This window comes from Kogia breviceps, chromosome 4 (assembly GCF_026419965.1).
Source record: "Kogia breviceps isolate mKogBre1 chromosome 4, mKogBre1 haplotype 1, whole genome shotgun sequence".
Lineage (NCBI taxonomy): Eukaryota > Metazoa > Chordata > Mammalia > Artiodactyla > Physeteridae > Kogia > Kogia breviceps.
Window position 1 is genome coordinate 18,672,297 of NC_081313.1, and position 27,292 is coordinate 18,699,588.

At 35.1% G+C, this 27,292-nt stretch overlaps 1 protein-coding gene across 5 annotated transcripts in view; it reads right to left on the minus strand.

Moving 5' to 3' along the window:
• CDH12 (cadherin 12) overlaps window positions 1-27,292 on the minus strand; it is a 1,002,553-nt gene that overhangs the window by 915,371 nt on the left and 59,890 nt on the right. The window contains exon 1 of one of the 5 annotated variants that reach the window (XM_067030823.1): window positions 19,320-19,455. The exons of the other annotated variants lie outside the window; for them this stretch is intronic. The gene's annotated coding sequence lies outside the window, so the exon portion shown is untranslated. Of the gene's footprint in view, window positions 1-19,319; window positions 19,456-27,292 lie in introns of those variants that run through there. 5 annotated transcript variants of the gene reach the window in all.

The following is a 27,292-nucleotide window of genomic DNA, read 5'->3' on the forward strand; positions in this document are numbered from 1 at the left end:
CTTTGCTCCAGAGGTAAAATCAAGGATACTTGTGGTTATATAAATTCCCCCAAGTAACAGTACTTCAAGGAAAAGCTAACAAACATAGACATACTTCACATCTATTCTTCAGTATGGCTTTCCAAATTGCAAGAGTATCAATGCAAATTTTTACCATTCTCAGAGTCATGGCTATCATGATATAATCAAATACTTTTTATTCCAAGTGTGGTATATAAAGAGCCAGTTACAATTTAAAATTTAAAAAAGAAACCCAATATGTGTTAATTCATGCAATAAAACTACTTTTTTTTTTTTTTTTTTTTTCCTTTTGCGGTACACGGGCCTCTCACTGTTGTGGCCTCTCCCGTTGCGGAGCACAGGCTCCGGATGCGCAGGCTCAGCGGCCATGGCTCACGGGCCCAGCTGCTCTGCGGTATGTGGGATCTTCCCGGACCGGGGCACGAACCCGTGTCCCCTGCATTGGCAGGCGGGCTCTCAACCACTGCACCACCAGGGAAGCCCAAAACTACTTTTTAAAAACAAAAGTTTTTAATTCAGAACAGTGTTGATGACATTCCCCTTTTGTGTTAAGCAGAGGACACTCTCCAGGTTTATATATATTTTTTTTTAATTTTTTTTTTTTGGTGGTACGTGGGCCTCTCACTGCTGTGGCCTCTCCCGTTGCGGAGCACAGGCTCCGGACGCGCAGGCTCAGCGGCCATGGCTCACGGGCCCAGCCGCTCCGCGGCATGTGGGATCTTCCCAGACCGGGACACGAACCCGTGTCCCCTGCATCGGCAGGTGGACTCTCAACCACTGCGCCACCAGGGAAGCCCTAAAACAATATTTCTTAACATCTGTTAACTATGTGAAAAAGAATATTTCACTGACTTATCAAGATTTATCTTCCATATTAAATTTCTAACTCTGAAAAGGATTCTTAATATATAAAATGTGAAATCATGAGAATCATAAAAGAAAACTCAGGCCATTATTAAGTCTTTCAACTCACTGATTTTAATTGTTCCTTTTATTTTTGCATTTCTTACTGGTGCCAGCTGTCCTCCCATATCCAGCCACTGCTTCCTCCATGGTAATGTGCATTTAGCTGGACAGCAGCACCTGGCTGATGATTTGGTTAATGATATATGAACAAAAGGTGATATTTACACGTTTAGAGTGCTATTTTTAAAAGCGAGGATGTTTTCTCCTTCCTAGAGGTGATATCCCCACATGCCCTGCATGTGAATTTTCTTCTTCCTGCAGATGTGATGATAGGACCTGGGCTCACAGACAAAAGCTGTACTGAAGATGAAGATGACACACTATCAATCCTGGAACACTCTTCTGTGAACTGTTATATCAGAGATAATATTTATGCTGTTTAAATGTTTGGACCAGCTACAAAACACGTAATATTTATCTTGCTTAAATGTTTGGGGTTTCTTTGTTACAGCAGCTTAATGTTGACATCAAACTTGGTGAAGAAAAACATAACCCCTGGTGTCCAGGATTAGACAATTATTAATTTGACTAAAGATAATACTGTTTCACATTTTGATAGAAATTGGTAATGGTTAGTTACAATATAGTATAAGAAGTGTACGTGATTATGAAGTTAATTTCTTATTAGCCATTTTCCCATGTTCAGGTATAAATTCTATAATTCAGACTGTCATTTGAAAAAATAAAAATTGTTAACACATATCAATACACTTATACTTCTGTTATCTTTCTTTCCGATACTTCACATGCCTTTTTAAAGTCTACGGTGTTGAACAACCAACTATTAAAATGTATAATTCATTTGTAAGTTTTCGGATAATCCTTAGTGACCTTGGATTTTCAGCTTTGTCAACCTCTCAACAACCACTTATAAAAGTTAGATGAAAGAATTGGTCCCTCAAGAAATCCCTTAAATGATGTACATTTTAAAACCCTTTCATGCATTACACTGCAAGTCACTGTGGCTAATCCCATTCAAGCTCCATAATTAGTATTTCAAGGTAGGGATTTCCACCTGTACCATGTTGTACAACATCATGAAGTGGGGAGGGGTGTAGGAAAGAAAGGCTCCTGGCAGACCTCTACATGACAGAATGTGTGAATCAATTTTAATTAATTCTGCCTCTTTAAATCTGTCTGCTCTTTAGGAAAGATTGCTATCTGCCTCAGACACTATGGCAAGATAATTAACAGAGGCCCTGCTGGAGACTGATAGCACAGGCAGCAGCTGATACCTGTGACACAAACTCCCTGGCATCCAAGTGCCATAGAACTGTGAGGGGAAAGGACAAGGAGTGCAGTGCAACATTTACAGCGCACATTATAGCATGTTAATTATCTAGCATATAACCGAAATAAAGAAAATCACTTCTAAAACACTGTCACTGTTCTAGCAAATATCTTAGACCATTCTGACAAAGTATCTCGAAATAGGACCACCCACGGTTCCTCTCAGTAGCAGCAGCAGTGTGCACTGTTGCCCTGCTTCCCACCCTACAGAAAATAGTTCAAACAGAAAGTATGCCTAAATGAAAAAAAATAGAAATCTGTAAATTATAACAGTAAAGATTAAACATTATATTAAGTTCTCTAACATCCATCTATCATATAGTTTTTACTTTGTCAGAATCTCTTTCCTTTTTCTTATAAAAATTAGAATTCTATTATTAGGTAGAATAGTATTAAGCAAGCCAAGTATACTTTGTTTGTTTAAACACTACTAATTTGACATCTTCTTTTCCAATTGCAAATATTTGCTCATGCATCCAATGACAATCTTCATAGTTACAACAGCCTAATATTTATTTATTTACTTACTTATGCCAATGGAGGGGCCACAACATTTTATACTAATCTATACAATGAGAAAGGTAGCATGGCTCAGAGAACCATCTCTATATTCAACATGCTTCCAAGAGTCACTATTTCTTGAGAATCTATCATTCTCTAGTTTGTCCCAAGTTTTCATTTCCATAATGTTCAATCAGATATCCTTTGAGGAGGCTTATATTTAGAGTATGTATTCTATATTTTTATTATCTATTGAGAAAATAACAGGATTTAAAAACTGTATAAGATTATAAGATCCTGACCATTATGCCATAAGGAAGGTGAGTAAACTCAGGCTCAGAGAAGTCAAAACACTTAACTAAGTCATAAAGTTAGTGAGAAGTCAAAACACTTAACTAAGTCATAAAGTTAATAAGAAGTCAAAACACTTAACTAAGTCATAAAGTTAGTGAGAGGTGGAATTAGAACTTGCAACCTGGGCTTCTAACTAGTGATCCAGTATGTATTTCAGTAACAAAACTGCTTGGCAATTTCAGAAAAAAAAAAAAAAAAAAAATACTTAGGTTGATTTCAAAGAGGCCACCATAAATGGATTCTTCAAAAGCCTTATTTTACTCTTCCTAATTTATTTTCTTCAATTTCTAGTAAACGCCTATACACTTTAGAATTGAAATGGCATACTTTCCTGTCCCAGTTCTAAACAATTCTGGGAAAACTTTCTACCCCGCTTTTGTGCAAGACAAAAACAAAAATTCTAGGGTTAGGCAAAATAATTTTGCTTCTTGCCCCAGGAATTTCCTTCTTGAAGACTTAGGAGGATCTGAAAAGCATACTTATCAGGACTAAAGGCTTGCCTGTCAATGCTTGCCTCAATGCCCTTTCCTTTATTCCTCTATTCCTCCATTCACAAAGAGCTGTCATGCCATAAATTCCTTCCAAGCCAAATTAGTCCCTTGAATTGCAAGACTGGACTTAAAATTATCCAGATTAACAAATTATTTTTAATGAAACTCTATATGTATCTGTCCCTGATTTCTCCCATCTGAGATGTCCTTAAGACTCTGTCAAGATGCTGTTATCACGTGTTACACAAGTTCTCTAGAGAAGCAGAACCAACAGGATGTGTATTTATATAGAGAGGTTTATTTTAAGAAATTGGCTCATATGATTGTGGAGGCCAGCAAGCCCAAAATCTGCAGGATAGCCTAGAGACCCAGAGAAGAAATGATGCTGCAATTCAAGTCCAAGGGCTATGCTGGCAGAATTCCCCCTTGCTTGGAGTAGATTAGTCTTTTGCTTAAGACCTTAAGGACACCCACCCACATTATGGAGCACAATTGCTTTACTAAAAGTCTATGGATTTAAATGTTAATTTCATCAAAACTACCTTTACAACAACATCCAGAATTATTTTTAAGACATATCTGGGTACTTGGGCCTAGACAAATGGACACATACATTTAACATCACATCCCTTAAGTAAGTTAAATAAACTTAGTTTGCTTGACTGACATTTTTTCTAGGGGTCTTTCTGAGATATTGACATCTGACACATTCTTTACAAGCATTAGGCCTGTGTGAAAGTGTCACAGCTAATAGGACAATTTGGTTTTTTCATTAACTCTAGACTCTGCATAGAAGATTCCTGAAGGAAGGGAGTTTTTTGGTTAAGTGGAATATTCTCAGTGCCTAAAACAATGACTAACAAATAGCAAGTACTCAATAGATACTTGAAAAATAGATGAATGAAAGAATAAATTAATAAGTCAGTATATTACTTGCAGAGAAGGAGATTACATTTTCAAACCCGCCTCATTATCTAAACATATATACTGTGGAAATTCTCCTGCACTGCAGTAATTGAAATTCAATATGAACAAGACATAATTAGAGCATAACCTCCTATGTGTGTTACACAAATATCCAGACCCACAACACACACAAAAAGCATTCACTACTTTTTTTTTATTATGATTGACAATAATTTTGTTCCTATGGGAAATTAAATTTTAAAAACCCTTTTCATTATTCACGCAAATATCAGTTGCTTTGGTGGTTTGTTTTGCATTCTTATATTGTTTCACAAATAGGGCTCAAACAGTTTGTTATCCCTTAGATATAATTGTCTTTTTGTCATACTTCTCCTTAATATTGTCTCTCATTCCTTAATAAATGACATTTTAAAGATTCCAGACTTATCACTCATATTTACAGGTCTCCATCTCAAAAAACTCCAGGTAACAAAGATAACTGAGCTTCAAATTGATGTTCCCCTGTTCGTGAAGATTCAAGAGGTAGTATTATTCCTGATTTATATCCTGGATTTTAATATATTCATAGCACTTCATACTTAAAATATTTTTTACTTATGTTATCCCTTAAGGGAGGAGACATGGGGATATATGTATATGTATAGCTGATTCACTTTGTTATGAAGCAGACACTAACACACCATTGTAAAGCAATTATACTCCAATAAAGATGTTTAAAAATATCTTTACAAAAACCTGTTAAAATGAACTCATTTTTCGTATTTCAGTAAGAATGGAAACTGCCTGGAGAAGGGGTACCCTTACATAGTTTTATGAAGGGCATGCACCCTGGGACATGCCACCTTGGACTCTGTAATTACAAATGAATGAACATCTACAATAGTGCTACATAAATGTTTGTCAAACTGAACTAAGGTTTTGCAGAAAGATTTTTAAAAGACTCACTGTACTGAAGCCTTCTATATTTTTGACTATATGAGAAAATATTTTTATGGGTTCATCCCTCTACCCTGAGCATTAAGAAATGATCTAGAGGCCCATGATAAGAATATCACAATAATATCTTTGTGCCTTATCTGCCAAATCTCCTATGAACTTACCAGTACAAATAGGCTTTACTATTTATGCCCAACACTAGACATGTGTGCAAACGAATATTTTACTTTTTGATTCAGGAAATTCTTTAAACCAATCTATCTATACCAAGAGTTAGCTCACTTGGGAAAGCAACACTTCTGTCAGTAACACTGATGTTTTAATTGGTCATTAAAAATGGTCTTCAAATTATTTCTCCTGTTGAATTCATAATTAAATCTAAAGAAAATTTATAATAAATAACAAAAATTAGCGTTTTTCCCTAAAACTGTTCAATTACAAATAATAACTGTGGGGCTTCCCTGGTGGTGCAGTGGTTGAGAATCCGCCTGCCGATGCAGGAGACACGGGTTCGTGCCCTGGTCCGGGAAGATCCCACATGCCTCGGAGCAACTAAGCCCGTGAGCCATGGCCGCTGGGCCTGAGCGTCCGGAGCCTGCGCTCCGCAACGGGAGAGGCCACAACAGTGAGAGGCCCGTATACCGAAAAAAAAAAATAATAATAATAATAATAACTGTGTATAATTTACTGTGCCTTAACAATAATTATACCTTAATCTTCTATAGAATTTCAGAATTTACAGTTTTTCCAAACACACACACAAACACACACACACACACACACACACATAAACTAGCCTTAAAAATGAAATTGTTCCAGGTTATACAACCAGTCAGTTCCAGGTTATACAACTATCAGTTTAAACTGATAAAGTCAATTATATCTTACTTAAAAACTCAGCCTATGCTTTAATACTAATTGTACGTGTGTGTTCACACCTGCACATGTGTGCATATTTGTTTAACCTATTTTTTCGATATATGTACATAAAGGAAGTCAGGTTTTTTTTTAAAGTGTCTGTTTCTTATGTAGAAGGAATAATAATAATTATATGAATAGTTTCTAACTGATCTTCCCTTTGGTGTTAAAAAAGAGGAAAATCAATTTTATCATACAAAGTTTTTGGCATTTACGTCTGCTTCTCAGGCAGTGGCTCTTAAAAAATAGTATTACATCCTTATGTTTTAAGGGTTTTTTAAAATAAATAGAGTGATAGAATAGCATTATTTATTTTTTAAAAAACTCATGAGTCATTCATTTTGTGTTAAAAAATTAGACTCACTCATTACTCTTAATGATTTACATTCCAATATAATTTCCTGAGTAGGGTAAAAAGTTATATCACCACCTTTTTATCAAGGGAACAATTTATAACCTTGAAACTTGAGCTGAGACCACTTGAATTCACATTGCTTAATGATCAGGACTGAGAACTGAGATCATTTGTGCCACATTAATATTTGTTTTGTACAGGACATTCTTTTCTAGGAAGATAAGGATGTAAATTAATAATCTTACTGTTCAATTCAGGAAATTCCTGTAAACACATTTATCTGACAAAGAGCTTATTCATCTGGGCAAACAAGTCTTTTATCAGGATATTTGTTATCTTACATGAGCAAACAATTTTATTTTCAAACAACAATTTAGTTATCATGACTTGCTTTGAAATCCACACATTTTCCTGCAGGTCAGTTCTAAACTATGATGTTAGAAACTTTGCTCAATTCCAACCACTGCCCGGCATGTAAATATTCTCCTTAAACCACTTGAGCCCAGATCCCCAAACACTAAAAACACAAAACACTAAATATCTGTGTTTACAGCTATACTTCTAAGGCACTAATAAGAATCTTCATATCTACCTTGATTCTACCTAGAATCTACTTTGTTTATATCAAGAATCTTGATATGCTACCTCACTGCCATAGGTCTAATAAACTGTGCTTAACTTGTATGTGTATGCTTGTGTGTGTGTATGTGTGTGTGGTCTTTTGGAAAGTCAGGACTTGACAATCTACTGGCTTTTCATCTGTGCTGCAATCTAATAACCTAAGAATATCTTCATAAATATATTGAATAATTGAACATTCTTATACCTTAAGTATGTCGTTAAAAAATGGACAAAAGTCTGAGAGCCACTTCTGTAAGACTTTATCTTTCCTCATCTATAAAATGATAAAAAGCTGCCTTATGTCTTAAGTGACTCAGTGGGAAAGCATATTTCAATGTCATCTATTTTCCTTTAGTTCAAGTAACACAAATGATCAGAAGCTATCAATATTGAAATATCGGGCTTCCCTGGTGGCGCAGTGGCTGAGAATCCGCCTGCCGATGCAGGGGACACGGGTTCGTGCCTCGGTCCGGGAAGATCCCACATGCCGCGGAGCGGCTGGGCCCGTGAGCCATGGCCGCTGAGCCTGCGCGTCCGGAGCCTGTGCTCCGCAACGGGAGAGGCCGCAACAGTGAGAGGCCCGCGTACCACCAAAAAAAAAAAAAAAAAAAAATTGAAATATCAAGGGAAGCACAATTCACTTTTAAACCTTCCTATTTGGATTATGATATTGATTTGTGAAATAATGTTAAAGAAAATAGTTATCATCTAGTCATAAGTTAATTGTAAACATAACTGAATATAATAAAATAATTAAATATGGTCAGTTCTGTTACAAATGTAAAATGTTTGAATGTCAATTCCTACAGACACATGAAAAACAAAATGTACCAATGGTTCTTGATCATGAGTTTCACACACTTTTCTTCTTGAACCTCTGAACATTTATTCAGTCAATTCATTATCTTCTTTAGTGACTGTTCAGTCTTTTGGTTTATAACCTATAATAGCAAGAGTATAAATCTTAAAAAATGGACACACATGTCATTTCTTCCATCGTGCCGTAAGAATGGTAAGCTAGTGGCTAAAGATGTTTAAATTTAGATAAAATTTGATTGTTTTCTTTCTGATCACTGAGTGATCATTTCATTTCTAAAATTTAGCTATGCTTATTTCATCATGTGAAATAAACTCTATATATGTAATACAATATCTTAGAACCACAAAGAATGTACAGTTTGGGGGAGTAAATAATAATTAAGATACAGAAATTCAACCAATTTCCTTATTCACTGATTAGCTAGTTCAAGACTAGATTTTCTACCATAGGTTTATTGGGGGCCCCTCTCTCTCTGGCTTACAGAAAGTGTTTAATGCATTTTTATATTTTATAAAAGGCTGATGAGATAATACAAGCTTTATAAATTTACAAAAGAAATCCAATGAAAGTTTAATATGCACATATATACAGTATCATTGTTCACAATTAATTTGGAAATAATTTGATTTTGCTGAAAGGTTGAAAGAAAACCCTCAACAAATTTCATATATTCTTTATCCAGATTCTTGAATTGTTAACATTTTGCCTCACTTACTTTACCATTTGTGCTCTAACACCCAATGTATGTTTTATTGAAATATTATGAGTAAATTGCAGATATTTTGTGCCTGTATTCCTATATTCTTTAGTTTCACTTCTCACAGAAAACCACTCTACAATTATTATAGAGGAATAAATTTTTCATCAACAATTATCAAACCCAATCTGTAGTCATATCCAAGTGTTGTCCTTTATATATGTATATATTTTCCTTCTACGCTATCATGGTTATATAAATACATTATGGAAGGAAGGAAGGAAACAAGGAAGGCGACAAGGAAGGAAGGAAGGGAACAAGGAGAAGACAAGGAAGGAAGGAAACAAGGAAAAAGGATGTGGCAAAGTTTTTCCATACAGTAGAATTCTAACTAATAAATGTAGAATGAATCATCAATATGGACAATGAAATTAAAGGGTAAAGGTGTAATGAAGAACATGATATTATTTAATCTCAAATATTCTCCCCCAAATTATGTTTTACATATAAAAGAAAATATTGACTCTATACTGGAAAAATTAATCAAGTATCACTTTAATCACCTTAATGAAGGATCGAAGTGACCCTTACCACTAATGGGACACATTGTTGCCACATTCCTTCTGATATGATACCCGGAGAAGGGTATGGCATCACTTCTATGGTATTCTTGCCTAAAATGACTAACCTGAAACTAGTCAAGAAGAAGTATGTGAAAAAGTTCTAACTGTGCGTAATTCTATCAAATAACTTGCCTATACCCTTCACAGATACCAAGTTCATGAAAGACAAAGGAAGTCTGAGAAATTGTTACAGAGTAAAGGACATTAAAGACATATGAAAATGGTAAGCACTGAATCCTGAAAGGTGGGTTAGCATATATTTTGTATGCATATTACAAAAAACTAACACTAAGGTAACTCTGCTTGTCTTTCTCCGTAAACCAAATAAAAGAAAGCACCATTAGTGAAAACATGATATTTCAAGATCCATGGCAATCAAACTTCAGTTAAAGAAAAACCACTTTATTCTTTATTCCCATGATTCAGGACAATGGACAGTCATCAGAGCATGCTATGAAATGAGACCTATTTCTGGGCACCTAATCACCGAGTCTAGGACTGCTCCCTGTTTCTCATTATTAAAGAAAGTTCACACCAAAACTGCACACCTTTAGAAACTGAAGCAGCTGAATGACACTAATGATATACTAAGGAGTCAAGTTTAAAATGTCTTCTGAATACAGAATATAAATATGATTCCCTGTGGTTATAACTGTTGTAGGCAAGAATGATGTCTAGTCTATCACAGTAATTAATTATGTAAGAAAGCCTTTATTGATATAGATCTATTGGAGAGAGCCAATCACCTGGTTGAATATGAGAGCACTCTGTTCTTGGCCAGCATAATTCACAGATTTACAGAAGACTGTGAGAAACCTGGAGTCCCATATGACATGAGTTAGTGACTATTACCAGTATCTTCTAGGGTAGATCATTTTTACTAGTTAAAGTACAGGAAACTTGTCAGACAGACTATTTTTTAGCTGCCATTTAAATATTTAGAGTTTCAAAAACAACTTGATTTTCACCTTGGGTGTATGTGTATGTATAACTTCCTTTCTATATAATCAGACCAGGTAAAATCTATAGGTCAGAATAGGACTGGTTTTGAAGTTTAAGTCATCTGAGACATAAATCTTACAGAAGATACAATTTGATACAATGCATTAAACAGATATATCCTCACCAAATAAACCTTATGTACACATATCTAGTTTATTACATGCATTATAGTTTAAATTAATTAAATGTTTTACTGACATTTTTCATAATTTTAAAATCTGGTGATACATGCACTGAGATGTGCACACATCACTAATTTTAATTTTTTAAAATTATCAGACAGTTCTACCTGTAATAGGTTTTTTTTTTTTTTTTTTTTTTTTTGCGGTATGCGGGCCTCTCACTGTTGTGGCCTCTCCCGTTGCGGAGCACAGGCTCCGGACGCACAGGCCCAGCGGCCATGGCTCACGGGCCCAGTCGCTCCGCGGCATGTGGGATCCTCCCGGACCAGGGCACGAACCCGTGTCTCCTGCATCGGCAGGCGGACTCTCAACCACTGCGCCACCAGGGAAGCCCTGTAATAGGTTTTTAAAATCTACTTTGCAATTGTATACCCCTTAAATTTCTCAGTAAAAAGACCTACCTGTATAAAGTAAATTTTCAAAACTTTCAGAAGATAATATATTTTATTATAATATAATTTTATTTATTATAAGGACATAGTCCTTAGAGTATGCACAATTTTTAAAACAGGATACACACATCAAGTAGCATTAAAAAAGCTCTCATAAAATCAACTACATTGAAGTTTAAATATTAAATGTGGAATCTAATTTTTAAAAAAAGAAAAGAAACAAATGAAATTATTTACAAAACAGAAACAGACTTATAGATATCGAAAACAAACTTATGGGTGGTTACCAAAGGGAAAACGTGGTGGGGGAATGGATAAATCAGAAGCTTTGGATGAACACACACACACACACTACTATAAATAAGATAGATAACCTACAAGAACTACTGTATAGCACAGGGAACTCTGCTCAATATTCTGTGATAACCTATATGAGAAAAGAATCTGAAAAGATGAACATATGTATATGTATAACTGAATCACTTTGCTGTATACATGAAACTAACACAACATTGTAAATCAACTATACTCCAATAAAAAAAAGTTTAAATAGTAAAAGAAAGGATATTAAAAGAATATATAAAGGATTCCTACAAATCTAAAATAAAATGATTGACAATAAAGTTGAAACAAACAATGGACAAAGTTAAGAAAGTGGTTTAAGGGAAACCACAATGGCCAATAAACTTCTGAGAAAATGCTAAATCTCATTATAATCAAGGAATTGGAAGTGAAAAAAAAATCATTAGAAAATTCAGTTTAACTATCATCCTGGCAAAACAACCACCTGATTTCTAAGTATTAACAAGGATGTAGAAAACAGGGGCAATTTCTTTAAATTCCATTTCTATATGTATGCATTTAAAAAGGTTCATTCCATATACACAAAATTCTACTTCTAGATACCCTACATATTTGCTTGTACAGGTACAGAGAGACATGCATAAGAACTCTTATAATAGATTCCTTTGCAGTTAGAAAAAATTAAATCAACAAGGGATGGATAAATAAATACCAGAATACATCTCGTGGAACTGTGCAACAGTCAAAATGTGTAAAACTGACTACATTTGTTAATATGCATGAATTACCAGAATATTATATTGAATGATAAAGTCAGACTGCAGAAGGAGAGGCAAATTATAAGTGCATTTTGTATGCTTTAATATATTTAAAACAGTACTCTAGAATACACTCTGATAGGATGGGAGAGAAAGAGAAAATGGAATATGTACTTGGGAGACTTCAACTTAGTAAGTAGGATTTTATTCCGTAAGATAGGTGGTGAGTACACATTACTCATTAAATGTCTCTGTATCATTTTACATGCATAAGAAATTTCATTACACCTACATACTTTTATACTTATTGTATGTATTTGACCATGATTGGAATGTTGACAAAATAGACTATACTGAATCTAATGCTTATGAATTTTAAAAAATCCACTTTGCCTAGGAATTGATTTTATTTTTAATGCAATTTTATAAAGTCCTGGGACCTTTTGAATACTAAGCTACTGCATGGTAAAAAGACATATTGAATACCCAGTTTTCTTGAGGTCTTTGAATGTAAGAATACAATTAGCTTGGACTTTGAATACCACTCAGTACATAAGCACTACATTATTAATCAATAGGCTTTTCAGATTGACTCCTTAACATTGGCATTTCAACATAAAAACATTATTTTTTGAACTGATAGAACTGCTCCGTTTGCATCTTCTACTGAACCAGAGAAAGTAAATTAAATCAAGATGCAGCTATCTCAAGAGAACATTAGGTTTATTGAGTGGTAAAACAGATTAAACCCAACCAAAGCCATTCAAATCAGAATTTATTTAAAAAGGAGGAAGGGCTTCCCTGGTGGTGCAGTGGTTGAGAATCCGCCTGCCGATGCAGGGGACACGGGTTCGTGCCCCGGTCCGGGAAGATCCCACATGCTGCGGAGCGGCTGGGCCCGTGAGCCATGGCCGCTGAGCCTGCGCGTCCGGAGCCTGTGCTCCGCAACGGGAGAGGCCACAACAGTGAGAGGTCCGTGTACCAAAAACCAAAAATAAATAAATATATAAAAAGGAGGAAAATTTTATAATATAATAATCACCTAAAATATATGAAGCTTACAGTCACTGTGGAATATTTGCTTATGGTTTTTAATACACCATCTTGCTTACTGCAAGAAGTTGTGAACCAAAATTAATAACACTAATTATACCTAGCCACCCGTAATGAGTAGAACTGAACAAAGTTATACTTACAATTTCTTTAAAAATATATTGTTTGGAGGCTGGGGAATGACTGTTTACTATAATTAAACAAAATATAATTTCCCCTTATATCAAAGCTGTATATAAAAATAATAAATTATAATGGGATGTTAGAATAGTGTCATTTTTAAAGGCAGTATTTCTCTCTGACCTCACATTTTCAGTATAGAACATAGTCATTTAAACTATGGTCTCTGAATAAAAAAAGGAAAGTGGTTCTTAATAGGCTGACTGTATAATTCAATGTAGTTATCAGGTATTGCAGTTATAAATTCAGTGAAAATTTTCAGAAAAATTTGATCTTGGTATTTGGAATTGTTATGTAACTCTTCTTACTATTAGGATATAGCAGAAAGACTGAACTAACATCAATTTTCAACAAAGTATAACTATTTAATCTCAGATTCTGTTTCTTATATAGTATTCATATAAAATATTTTCTTCTATAAATTTTAGTCAAGACCACATCAGAAAGGAAATATCTTAATTCAATTCTAAGTAAAATGCAGTTTGAAAATTCTATCATCTGGAAACTAAATATGTATCACAATGCATTCCAAAATAAACAGAACTGACTTTCAATTGAAAAACTTCATTCAAAAACATTCAGTTATTGAGTGTTTATTATGTTCCCGGAAGTGAGCCAAGACACAATTTTGAAAAACATATGGAAACAGCCCTAAAGCATTTGTAACCTAAATAGGTTTGAAGTGTAGAGTGTGATTTGTCCACGTGGTAGTGCTTTTTTTTATTAGCATAGTTGTAGAGTCAATAAAATTTTGTTTTCTGAGAATTAAGGGTGACTGGAACTCATAACATCAACATTTCAGTAATGTGAAACTGAGAGAAGCTATATTCAGTTCTTTAACTTCACCTTGAAAGAAAAGAGGGAAAGTGTTAATATTAAGGATATAGGTGGGATGATCTCAACACTGGGAGTCAGGACACGTGGCCTCTACCCGAGTTTGCCACTGACTTCCTGTTTAGTCATAAACGATCACTTATGTTCTCTGGGCCTTTAAAAAAAATGTCTACTAATCCCTTATTGGTCATATTATTTGCAAATATCTTCTCCCATTCAGTAGATTGTATTTTCATTTTGTTTATGGTTTCCTTTGATGTGCAAGTGCTTTTAAGTTTAATTAGAGCTCATTTGTTTATTTTTGCTTTTTTCTTTAAAGAAATGAATCTGAAAAAATATTGCTGTGATTTGTGTCAAAATATTGCTGTGATTTATGTGTTCTGCCTGTTTTCCTCTAGGAGTTTTATAGGATCCAGTTTTACATTTAGGTCTTTAATCCATTTTGAGTTTATTTTTGTATATGGTGCTGGAGAATGTTCTAATTTCATTCTTGTACATGTAGCCGTCCAGTTTCCCAGCACCACTTATTGAAGAGACTGTCTTTTCTCCATTGTATATTCTTGCCTTCTTTGTCACTGATTAATTGACCATACATGCATGAGTTTATTTTTGGGCTCTTTATCCTGTTCCATTGATCTATATGTCTACTTATGTGCCAGTACCATACTCTTTAGATTACTGTAGATTTGTACTATAGTCTGAAGTCAAGGAGCATGATTCCTCCAGCTCCTCTTCTTTCTCAAGACATTTTTGACTGTTTGGCGTCTTCTGTGTTTCAATATAAATTTTTAAATTATTTGTTCTAGTTTTGTGGAAAATGCCATTAGTAATTTGATAGGGATTGCACTGAATCCGTAGAGATAGCCTTGGGTAGTATGGTCATTTTAACAGTGTTAATTCTTCCAACACAGTATATCTTTCCACCTGTTTATGCTGTCTTCAATTTCTTTCATCAGTGTCTTAGAGTTTCCAGAGTAGAGGTTTTTTGCCTCCTTAGGTAGGTTTGTTCCTAGGTATTTTATTCTTTTTGATGTGATAGTAAATGGGATTCTTTTCTTAATTTCTCTTTCTGATACTTTATTATTAGTGCATAGAACTGCAACAGATTTCTGTATATTAATTTTGTATCCTGTATCTTTACTGAATTCATTGATGAGTTCTAGTTTTCTGGTGGTGTCTTTAGGATTTCCTATGTATTATATCATAACATCTGCAAACAATGACAGTTTTATTTCTTCCTTTTCAGTTTGGATTCCTTTTACTTCTTTTTCTTCTCTGATAACTGTGGCTAGAACTTCCAAAACAATGTTGCGTAAAAGTGGTAAGAGTGTACATCCTTGTCTTGCTCCTAATTTTAGAGGAAAAGTTTTCAGTTTTTCACCATTAAGTATGATGTTACCTATGGGTTTGCCATATATGGGCTTTATTATGTTGAGTTAGGTTCCCTCTATGCTCACTTTCTGAAGAGTTTTTATAATAAACAGATGTTGAATTTTATCAAAAGCTTTTTCTGCATCTATTGAGATGATCATATTATTTTTATTCTTCAGTTTGTTAATGTGTGCATCACATTGCTTGATTTGCAGATATTGAAAAATCCTTGCATCCCAGGGATAAATCTCAATTGATCCTTTTAAAGTATTGCTGGATTCAGTTTGATAGTGTTTTACTGAGGATTTTTGCATCTATGTTCACCAGTGTTATTGACCTATAATTTTCTTTTTTTTGTGACATCTTTGTCTGGTTTTGGTATCAGGGTGATGCTGGCTTCATAGAATAAGTTTGGAAGTGTTCCTTCCACTGCAAATTTTTGGAATAGTTTCAAAAGATAGGTGTTAACTATTCTCTAAATGTTTGGTAGAATTCACCTGTGAAGCCACCTGGTCCTGGACTTTTGTTTGTTGCGATTTTTAAACTTACTGATTAAACTTAATTACTGTAATTGGTCTGTTTATATTTTCTATTTCTTCCTGGTTCAGTCTTGGGACATTGTGCCTTTCTAAGAATTTCTTCTAGGTTGCCCATTTTATTGGCATATAGTTGTTTGTAGGAGTCTCTTATGATCCTTTGTATTTCTGTGGTATTGGTTATAATGTCTTCTTTTGCATTTTCTGATTTTATTGATTTGGGCCCTCTCCCTTTTTTTCTTGATGAGTCTGGCTAAAGGTTTATCAATTTTGTTTATATTTTCAAAGAACTAGCTTTTTGTTTCACTCATCATTTCTATTGAGCTCATATGACTCAATATCAAAAAAACAAACAACCTTATTAAAAAGTGGGTTTAAAGCTGCTCTAAAAAGTAAAGTGTACTTTAAAAATACAAAAGTGTACTTTAAAAATACAAAAAAAAAAAGTGGATAGAAGAACTGAATAGACATTTTTCTGAAGGGGAAATACAGATGGTCAACAGGCACATGAAAAGATGCTCAACATCACTAATCATCAGGGAAATGCAAATTAAAACCACAATGAACTATCACCTCACACCTGTCGGAATGGCTATCATAAAAAGAGCACCAGTAACAAATGTTGGTGAGGATGTGGAAAAAAGGGAACGCTTGTACACTACTGATAGCACTGTAAACTGGTGCAGCCATGTGGAAAACAATATGGAGGTTTCTCAAAAAACTAAAAATAGAACTACCATATGATGCAGCAATACCACTTCTGGGTATATATCTGAAAAAAAAACGCTAATTTGAAAAGATACATGCACCCCAATGTTCATAGCCACATTATTTAAAATAGCCAAGATATGGAAGCAACCTAAATGTCCATCAACAGATGAATGGTTAAAACACACACACACACACAAACACGCATACAATGGAATACTACTCAGCCATAAAAGGAATGAAATGTTGCCATTTGCATCAACATAGATGGACTTGGAGGGTATTATGCTAAGTGAAATAAGTCAGAGAAACACAAATAATGCATGATATCAATTATATGTGGAATCTATAAAACACAATAAACTAGGGAATATAACAAAAAAGAAGCAGAATCACAGATATAACGATTACCAGTTAGCGGGGAAGGGTAATACAGGGGCGGGGAAGTGAGAGCTACAAAACCACCGGGTGTAAGATAGGCTACAAGGATGTATTACACAACATGGGATGTACAGCCAATATTTTATAATAACTGTAAATGGAGTGTAAACTGTAGAAATTGTATAAATTTTTTTAATTGCTGAGATAAAAGTGAAGAAGATATACTAGATAACCCATAACCTATAATTATGAGAAAAATCTTATCCCATACAAAATTAAACAAAAAACTCAACAACTAATTAGATATTCCTCTTCCAATATCATTATTTTGCAGTGAGATAAAAAAACAATTGTTAAAAGATAATAAAATATTTGAAATATAACTTTGTTAAAGAATTATATTCTCTCCTTGCTTAAACTGTTTTGACATCAGCATTCATTATGATCTCTTGTGGCAAGTCCCCTATCCTGCCAAAAACAACAACAAAAAAACTTAAACCTTTTTCTTAAAAAAGTACTAATTACTTCTAATTCTCACGGGTGTGAAGCTATTCTTTTTAAATTTTTCTTTAGAGGAAGAAAATGAAGAGCTAAACAGGCTATATTATGAACAAATTCCTCAGACTCATCCTTGTCAGTAAGTAGACTGGGGACATACATGATGAGTAAAAAACAATTATAACATTTTCTTATGATATTTTATGGAAATCCAAGATAGGACTCTTGACAATTTTTGGTTTAGAAAGAATACCTAGAGATTTATGTATTTACTGGCACATTTTATTTTGCCTTAAATTTCAGCCAACTGAAAGCCAGTGCCTCTGGAATCTTCTTTCCTTAAAAAAGAGACAGACAGGCATACATACACCCCACTTTTTATAATAGGGCCCATATAAAACATGCTACACTTGCTGGGTTGTACTGACTGTTGTTTTTTCAAGTCTTAAGCACACAATCAATACAAGGGGTGCCTCCAAGTTTCCACAGGTATTTGCATGCCCCCCAAGAGTGGACTTTTAAAGTATCCCATCCTCCTTACAACTGTGTTAAGTCTAAAAGCTGATTTCAGAAGAGCCCTTCCCTGGTATTGATAAATAGTATTGGGAGAAAGAATGCCCCATATCTCTGTTTTTCATAGACACGTGTACAAGAAGTCTACAAGAGGACAAAAGGTGAAGAAAAGCAAAAACAGAGGTGGCATACAGAGAATGAGGGCATCCTATTTTCATCAAGTTTTGATTGTGTCAGCAACTCCTATAGATTTTTCATGCTTGAGAATATATACATTTATTTCAGGCTTCACTTGGCTGGAATCATTTTTATTTCTCCATTTCAATAACAAAAGACAAAGTAGAATAATATTTCCTTATGGTGTATAGTATTGATCATCACGGTAACACTAACAAATTCTTAGATTGGATAAGAATATTAAAGATAATTTAGTCATACAGTGTCACTGAATGAGAATAAAGGACTTCTAAAACATATACACACGAGGTGCGGTTAATAGTAAAGTTGGTTATTAGCTTTAGAATATATTCTCCATTCTATTTTGTAGTCTTATTGTCCAGTTTGTGTGATCCTGTTTTGTTTATTTAGGATAACAACTGTTTTTGGGAATTGGTGAGGAATAGCTAAACTTCATATAGATATTTATTGAGTGCCAACTAGAGGTTAAGTGCTTTACTCAATTTTATATTTAAGTATTTCCTACAACCCTAAGGCATTATACCAATAAATTTTAAAATGTCTCTGCTGGTAGTCTGTAAGGAGGAGCTTTTCCAATCGGACTGTACTATCCACGCAAAACAGATCAACTGTGCCAAGCTAAATTATAGTGTCTATCGTAGATTATCTAAGTTCAAACTCTGCACACAAGTGGATAACACAAATTGACTCAGAACACAAAGTTGAAGATATTAGAAAATGTATCTAAAAGTTAATCCAAATGAACGCATTTGATACAATAACACTATCGACTGTTCCAAAACACCATGGTTTACCCTGTCAGATCCTTGTCAAGATAATTCTGACACATTTCACGTCCCCAATCATGCAAATATTCTATACTATCAACCCCTCCGTTTTGAAAAACTCACTGTTTTCCAGGTGTGTAGTCTCTCTTGCTGCAGCAAGTAATAAACCTAACTTTGTCAAGTGTATTCCTGGAGGTCTTTGGCTGATAGGCATCGACAATGACTAGTATCCACATTTCATAGTAAAAAGATAGCAAATCTGAAAGAAGACATTATGTTTATACAAAAGCCTATTGTGTCAGATCTTTTAGAAACAATAACCTAGTCCATTCTTTCAATTTACAGATGAGGCAACTGATGAAGGGAGAGATAAATGACTTGATCGAAGTCCAGTTTTGATTATCCTTAAACTTTAATGAGAAACATTTCCTCCTTTTCTTTTAATTTCTATTTATTATAATATGAAATGCTACTGCCACAAGAAAAATATCAAAAATATCAACTTGTAATTGAAGGAACAATTTAATTATAATAAATCTAAATTTGTATAAAAATATTTTAACTTTTAATTATTTAAAAGTTAATTAATTAACTTTTAATTATTTCTCATTTACAGAACAAAAGAAGCTCCTACACAAAATATCTATATCCTTATCAGAGATTAGTGAACTATAACCAGTTTTTGTATGGTCTTTTGACTGCCTTTGCGATTAAGCCACAGCATCAACTCATTGCAGGGTCTCCCATTTGCTGCCCTACCCTGTAAATTTGGAGTTGTCAGCCTCCATAATCACATGACCTAATACTTTAAAATAGATAGCTTTCTCTCTCTCTCTCTGCATACACACACACACACACACACACACACACACACACACACACACACTGGTTCTGTTTCTCTGGGGAACTCTAACTAATACAGGGGACACAATTAACTCCAGAGTCACATAAAACAAACAGGTAAACACATCACTATACAACAATATCAAGCAGTGATGGATAGGATAGTAAGAAAGAAAGTAGATGTAAGGAAGTGATGTGTGATATGGTATGGTAGGGGGGGGCTACTTCAGAAAGGATGACTAGAAAAAGTCAATTTAAAGAAATGACATTTTAGGGAATTCACTTTTGGTCCAGTGGCTAGGACTCCGTGTTTTCACTGCTGAGGTCATGGATTCGATCCCTGGTCAGGGAACTAAGATCCTGCAAGTCGCGTGGTACAGCCGAAAAAAAAAAAAAAAAGCGATATTTTAGTAGAGACCTGAAATAAGAAATGGAATTAGCCATGGGAAGTTTTGAGGGATCAATTCTGCCATAGGGAACTACAAGTACAATGTCCCTGAGCCGTGTGTGTGCTTGAGGAACAGCAAGACGGCCACAGTGATTTGACAAGAAGACATTGTGTGAGTAAGTTCAGAGAGGAAGGCAGCATAGGGAGCTATTACTAATAGATTCCAGCAAGAAAGTGCGGCGGCCTTTGGCAACAGTGCATGAAAAAGGTTGAATTAGAAGTGAACTTTAGTTCCATGGTGCTGGGAAAGAAGCTAGCGCTGGGATCTCTACAAGCTACCCCATTCTGAAATACCACCCAGCAGAATACATGTCCTCAAAGTGCAATGGACTGTCAGAAGAGAGGGTCAAGGTTGGGGCTCATTTGAAACTACAGAATAAGGGAAACAACACATAAAAATGCTGTGGACTGATTGCACTCAAGAGTAAAAGGATCAACTCTAGGAATGAGTGGAAGGAGAAATTCTATTGAAAAGGAAAAATAAAGTTGGTTTCTACTTGTATCTCACAAATCTTAGGACTTTTAATAAACCCATTATATATATTTCTATGATCATCTGAAGCTAAACTTAGCTGACAGGGGGAAATGTACATGAGAGCAAAATGCCATGTAAGGTGGGCAGAAATCATGCGTGATTAATGTGTACGATCCACAGCCAGTGTATATTTACGAAGTTTATTTAAGTCCTGACATATTCCATAGTTCAATCTCAAAGTATTATACTTAAAGTAGTACTAAGAATGCTGTTTGATGAATGTAAAATTACTAGTACCGGGAGAAAACCCTAATAACATTTAAAGATGCTTGTTTTTTTTTTTTTTTTTTTTAACATCTTTATTTGAGTATAACTGTTTTACAATAGTGGGTTAGTTTCTCTTTTACAACAAAGTGAATCAGTTATACATATACATATGTTCCCATAACTCTTCCCTCTTTTGTCACCCTCCCTATCCCACCCCTCTAGATGGTCACTAAGTACAGAGGTGATCTCCCTGTGCTATGCAGCAGCTTCCCACTAGCTATCTAATTTACATTTGGTAGTGTGTATATGTCCCTGCCACTCTCTCACATCGTCACAGCTTACCCTTCCCCCTCCCCATATCCTCAAGTCCATGCTCGAGTAGGTCTGTGTTTTATTCCCATCCTACCACTAATCTCTTCATGACATTTTTTTTTTTTTTTTAGATTCCATATATATGTGTTAGCATACGGTATTTGTTTTTATCCTTCTGACTTACTTCACTCTGTATGACAGACTCCAGGTCCATCCACCTCATTACAAATAACTCAGTTTCATTTCTTTTTATGGCTGAGTAATACTCCATTGTATATATGTGCCACAAAAGATGCTTGTTTTTAATAATGTTCTGGATTCAGAAGGGAAATTCAGGCTCAAAATTCTATATGCAAAAAAAAATATTAAGCACTAGTTAAAATTAATTGCATTACCCATTAATTATATATGACATATGTACATATGTAAACATATGTATAGATAATATGAACATATATATGTATATATATTTTCCCCTATAGGTAATTATTACTTCCATTCATTAAATGGAAAAGCACAGGTTTTTCTCAAAGTAAAGTAAAATCCTTACTTGGTTGTGCTTTATGCTTAGATGCATCAGCCTTGACAGCAGGAGTTACATTATAACTTTAAGATTTATCATGGTTACATAGAAGTTACAGGTTAAAAGGCGCCACAATCAAAACTAGATTTGTGTCATTTCTGAAATCAGTATATCACTGACACAAAATTACAGTCCATAACATGATCTTGGGGTCATGGTGGTTCACAATGATATACTTGAAAATCTCATTTCAGGAACCAGGAGGATGCTTGAGTCTGCCATGCTGCTGAGCCAAAATGAAAATTGTATTTTAACGATATAATATATCCATTCAAATATATTATTTTTTATTTAATTGAGAGAGTTAGAATGTTGAAATAATTAAAAAGTAATTTTGGACTAAAACAAATATATGACACAACAGGGAACTGTAGGTAATAAAAACACTGAGGTAAATATTACAGTTTCTTCCTTTCAGTAAGATTGTCACACATTGGAAATTGGCTTCATGAGATTTATATAGAGGTTGGAAAGACCGAGAAGGCAGATTGAAACAGAAATAGCACATTCAGGACTTCCCTGGTGGCGCAGTGGTTAAGAATCCGCCTGCCAATGCAGGGGACATGGGTTCGATCCCTGGTCCTGGAAGATCCCACATGCCGCGGAGCAATTAAGCCCGTGCGCAGCTACTGAAGCCGGTGTGCCCAGAGCCCGTGCTCCACAACAAGAGAAGCCACCGCAATGAGAAGCCAGCGCACCACAACGAACAGTAGCCCCAGCTCGCCGCAGCTAGAGAAAGCCCACGTGCAGCAACGAAGACCCAACAGATTTGAAAGCAAAAAAAAAAGCATATTCTACATATGCTACAAAGTACATATGAGCTTGTTTATTATATGGTCCTATTACTTCTTCATAATTTCCCTGAGTATTTATTATCCCTAGATGAGCTAAGTAAGTTCATGGACATTCGGCAAGGAAGTAGAACAGCTAGAATATTCATCCAGATCTTGGACTAGTTAAAAACAAATAAACAGCAAACCAACAAATCTACTACAGATGAATACATATGACAATAATAAATTTCTGGGTATTCTCCCACTTTATATTTTATATCTTTTGATCATTTTTACTTTTTAATCATTAATTCCATAAAATCGATGTTTCGCACCTACTACTTAAGAAACACTAGTGACACAGGAATAATTGTTCCGTGTCTATTCTGCAAGGAGCTCACAGCCTTTGTACAAGTGTGTATGTGCTCACGTGTGTGGAGCTGAAGGAGGCTGGCACTGGGCAATTATAGTACAATATGTTATTGCTTATGAGAACTGCTTCCACAGAGCTCTATAGGCACCAGAGGACACATTTCTAACCACACTCTGACATGGGGAAGGATTTTCAGAGAGAAGTATAGTTTAAATTTAGAGAAACAGGAATTTTTCTAGGAAAAAAATAAGGATGATATGGGGGTTGTGAGCACTTTTAGAGCTGTGAAAAAGGGTATTTAAAATCAGAAAAATAATTTGTGACTGGTGTGTTAAATTTGGTATATACACTACAAATTTACCTCACTGCCCAGTTTGTGCCTTTAGGCCAAAATGGCTCTTTTTAAATTATCAGCATTTTCATCTGAAACACACTAAATTGATAAGCTGAAAGAAGTGATATTTTGACATTACAGTTTTAGGCAAGGACACAACCGCCAATTAGGATCATAGTTCCTGAGCATCACATGGAACTCATATGAATGGTGCACCAGCCTGTTCCAATAATCCAAAACATTTGACGTAGCACACACATGACAAGTGAAAAGGTTGCAGAGTTGCATCTTCTACCCACACCCTAGTCTCCTGTGTATCCGCATAATCTCCATGTTTCCAAGTATCCTAGTCTTTAGCCTTTGTCTTCAAGGTATTTGGTATGATAACTTGGTGTTTGGGTGCAGTTTAAGAGTTAGATAGGGCTTCCCTGGTGGCGCAGTGGTTGAGAGTCCGCCTGCCGATGCAGGGGATACGGGTTCGTGCCCCAGTCCGGGAGGATCCCACATGCCGTGGAGCGGCTGGGCCCGTGAGCCATGGCCGCTGAGCCTGCGCGTCCGGAGCCTGTGCTCCGCAGCGGGAGAGGCCACAGCAGTGAGAGGCCCGCGTACAGCAAAAAAAAAAAAAAAAAAAAAAGAGTTAGATAGCCATGAGTCAGCCCATTGTCCAGAAAAAGGAAACTGGATGAAGAAAGAGTGCAGAAAGAGGATAAAACCTTCTAAAGAATGATTCTCACCCCCTTCTTCCTACAACTACTACCAATCTAATTTTCTCTTCTTCCTGGAGTAATATAAACATTCAGTGCATTGCATTTATTATATCATCCAGTGTATAATGTAAATGGTTGTCTATTACATAAACTTCTTTTTTATTGTTGTTGCTCAATGAATATATGTTTCGGAAAAGATTGTTTTGGTGGTTTAGTTAGGAAAGACATAATATTTCTCATTAGAATTATTGAAACATTCTTTTATGTAGCTTCTCATTTAGGGTCAGAATTTTATGAAGTTATTATTATTAAAGGATAGACATGTATATTATAAAGTAGTGTTAAGCATGACTTTATTTAAAATAACTATTGCATTACACTTCCAGTGGCTATGAGGGAACAGCTTTCATTTGCTTATTGACTGTGGCTGTGTTTTCCATGAATATTTCTTTATGTAATTTACCCTTTTTCCTGGTAGTAGAGGTTTCAGGAAAGAATTATATTATTTTTTTCACAATTGGAAAGCAATTCTTGGGTAGAAGGAAATCATTCATTCTATATAACTTGCAAATTAATTTTTCTCAACTGGTTATATTTCCTTTAAATAGATTTGTTTAGTTTGCCATAACGATACTAATACATTCCTTTATGAGTATAATTACATGTTAGGAAACATTTTTAAAACTCCAAAATTGTAAAAACATCTACATATGTTTTCAGTTTGCTGTTGTTGCAGTGATTAATGTAACTTAGGTCTTTCAGCCTTTGGGCCTTGCTACTTTCTCAATACTTCCATTAATCAACTTCCATAGGAAAAGTCACTGATAGAATTCACAGAATGGAGGCCCGTCTCATGGGGGTCTGCTAAAGAAAAAGAAAGAAAGAAAAGAAAGGAAAGAAAGGAAAGAAAGAAAGAAAGAAAAGAAAGGAAAGAAAGAAAGAAAGAACGAATGAATGAATTTACATTTGCTATAAGCAGATTTATTTCTAAAAGATGAGGAAATGGCTGAGACAGAGTTGTCTATACTTTTCCCACCTTTTGAATTATTCTGGTTCTCCTTTGAATTATTCCTTCTATGTTGAGAACAGGGGGTGGGCAAGAGGCCAAGATTGTTAACTTAGAGAAATCACATTCCATGGAGAGGGAGCTCAGCACTCCTCCAAAAAACTAACATATAATGAAAGCAAATAAAAATAAGTGGATTGAATTATATAAACATAGTATGTTTGGCATCAGTCAACTGTAATACCTTTTGAAGTGAATACATCCGTCGCTTAAATTTCTCTAATTTCTATTTTTACTCAAAAAGATAGGATATATTTTTTTAATCAGCAAGGAAAATCAATCTCTACTTCTAAATCAATTTCACAGATTGAAACTTTTAAATCATTCTCGGGAGATATTGCATCTAAACAGATTTTACTGAATTGAAATGATGTGATTGCAATGTCATGTTCCCCAAAGGGAACAAAAGTTCAAAAAATAAAGTACTTAAGAGTACCTACCTAAATCTGTTTATTTATTTTTCAATTTCTTTACTTAACAAAATGTCTTTCAACTGTTGAGTGACCACTAAACTCCAGTGTTATGATTAGAACAAATATATTAAAAATATATTTATATGTCTTCCAAGCCAAAGACAGAATGCTGGTCCAGAATTTCTCTTCGTTAAAATAATATAGTAGACTTGGATTTCCCTGGCGGCACAGTGGTTGAGAATACGCCTGACAATGCAGGGGACACGGGTTCAAGCCCTGGCTCCAGAAGATCCCACATGCTGTGGAGCAACCAAGCCCATGTGTCACAACTACTGAGCCTGCGCTCTAGAGCCCACAAACCATAACTACTGAGCCCACGTGCCATAACTACTGAAGTTCACACGCCTAGAGCCTGTGCTCCACAACAAGAGAAGCAACCACAAGGAGAACATGGGCACTGAAACGAAGAGTAGCCCCCACTCACCGCAACTAGAGAAAAGCCCGCGCACAACAATGAAGGCCCAACACAACCAAAAATAAATAAATAAAATTTTTAAAATAATAATAATAATAATATAGTAGACTTATGATAGTTTAAAAGGAAGTATTTTACAATTTGGGGGTTTGTCTTATAGTTTCAGTTTTCAATGACTTTTATGTGCTTCAGTCCTAAAGGAACTTTGTAAAACTAAATTACTGTGTACCTTGGGAGTTAAATGTTTCTCCTTCTTTAGCAGCAGCACTTTGATGTTTATCAAAGCATTATAGTTGAAAAACAGTGAGCAAAAAACACAGAAAAGGCTGTCTCCAAATTATTTACACTTAAATGTTTTGGACATGGGAAAAATATTTTCACTATAAACACATACATTTCACAAGGGACATTTTCTATGTGTGACAAATAATTAAATAAAGATTTGGGCCATGTGCACCTAGTTACATAAACTAAAAGAAAAATTTAATTACTTTTTAATTCTGAATCACCCATTCGATCAGAGATCATTATAACATTAAAAAATCATTATCGGGGCTTTCCCTGGTGGCGCAGTGGTTGAGAGTCCGCCTGCCGATGCAGCGCATACGGGTTCGTGCCCCGGTCCGGGAGGATCCCACGTGCCGCGGAGCGGCTGGGCCCGTGAGCCATGGCCACTGAGCCTGCGTGTCCGGAGCCTGTGCTCCGCAATGGGAGAGGCCACAACAGCGAGAGGCCCGCGTACCACACACACACACACACACAAAATCATTATCAAAACTTAAGACAATATTTAACCCTATCATTGAAGACAGCTATTACTCGTCTATCTTTATACCCTCAGTGCCTCACACAGAATTTGCATCCTAGTATATAATATACAATCAATACATTCTACATTTTTGTATTTATATAGTCAAAATCTATCTTCTCGATAACAAAGTAAAATTTGCTTATAGACAAATTATAATCCTGGCTTTTGGTTTTTAAAATGTATGATCTCTGGATAAATATGTATTCATAACATTTA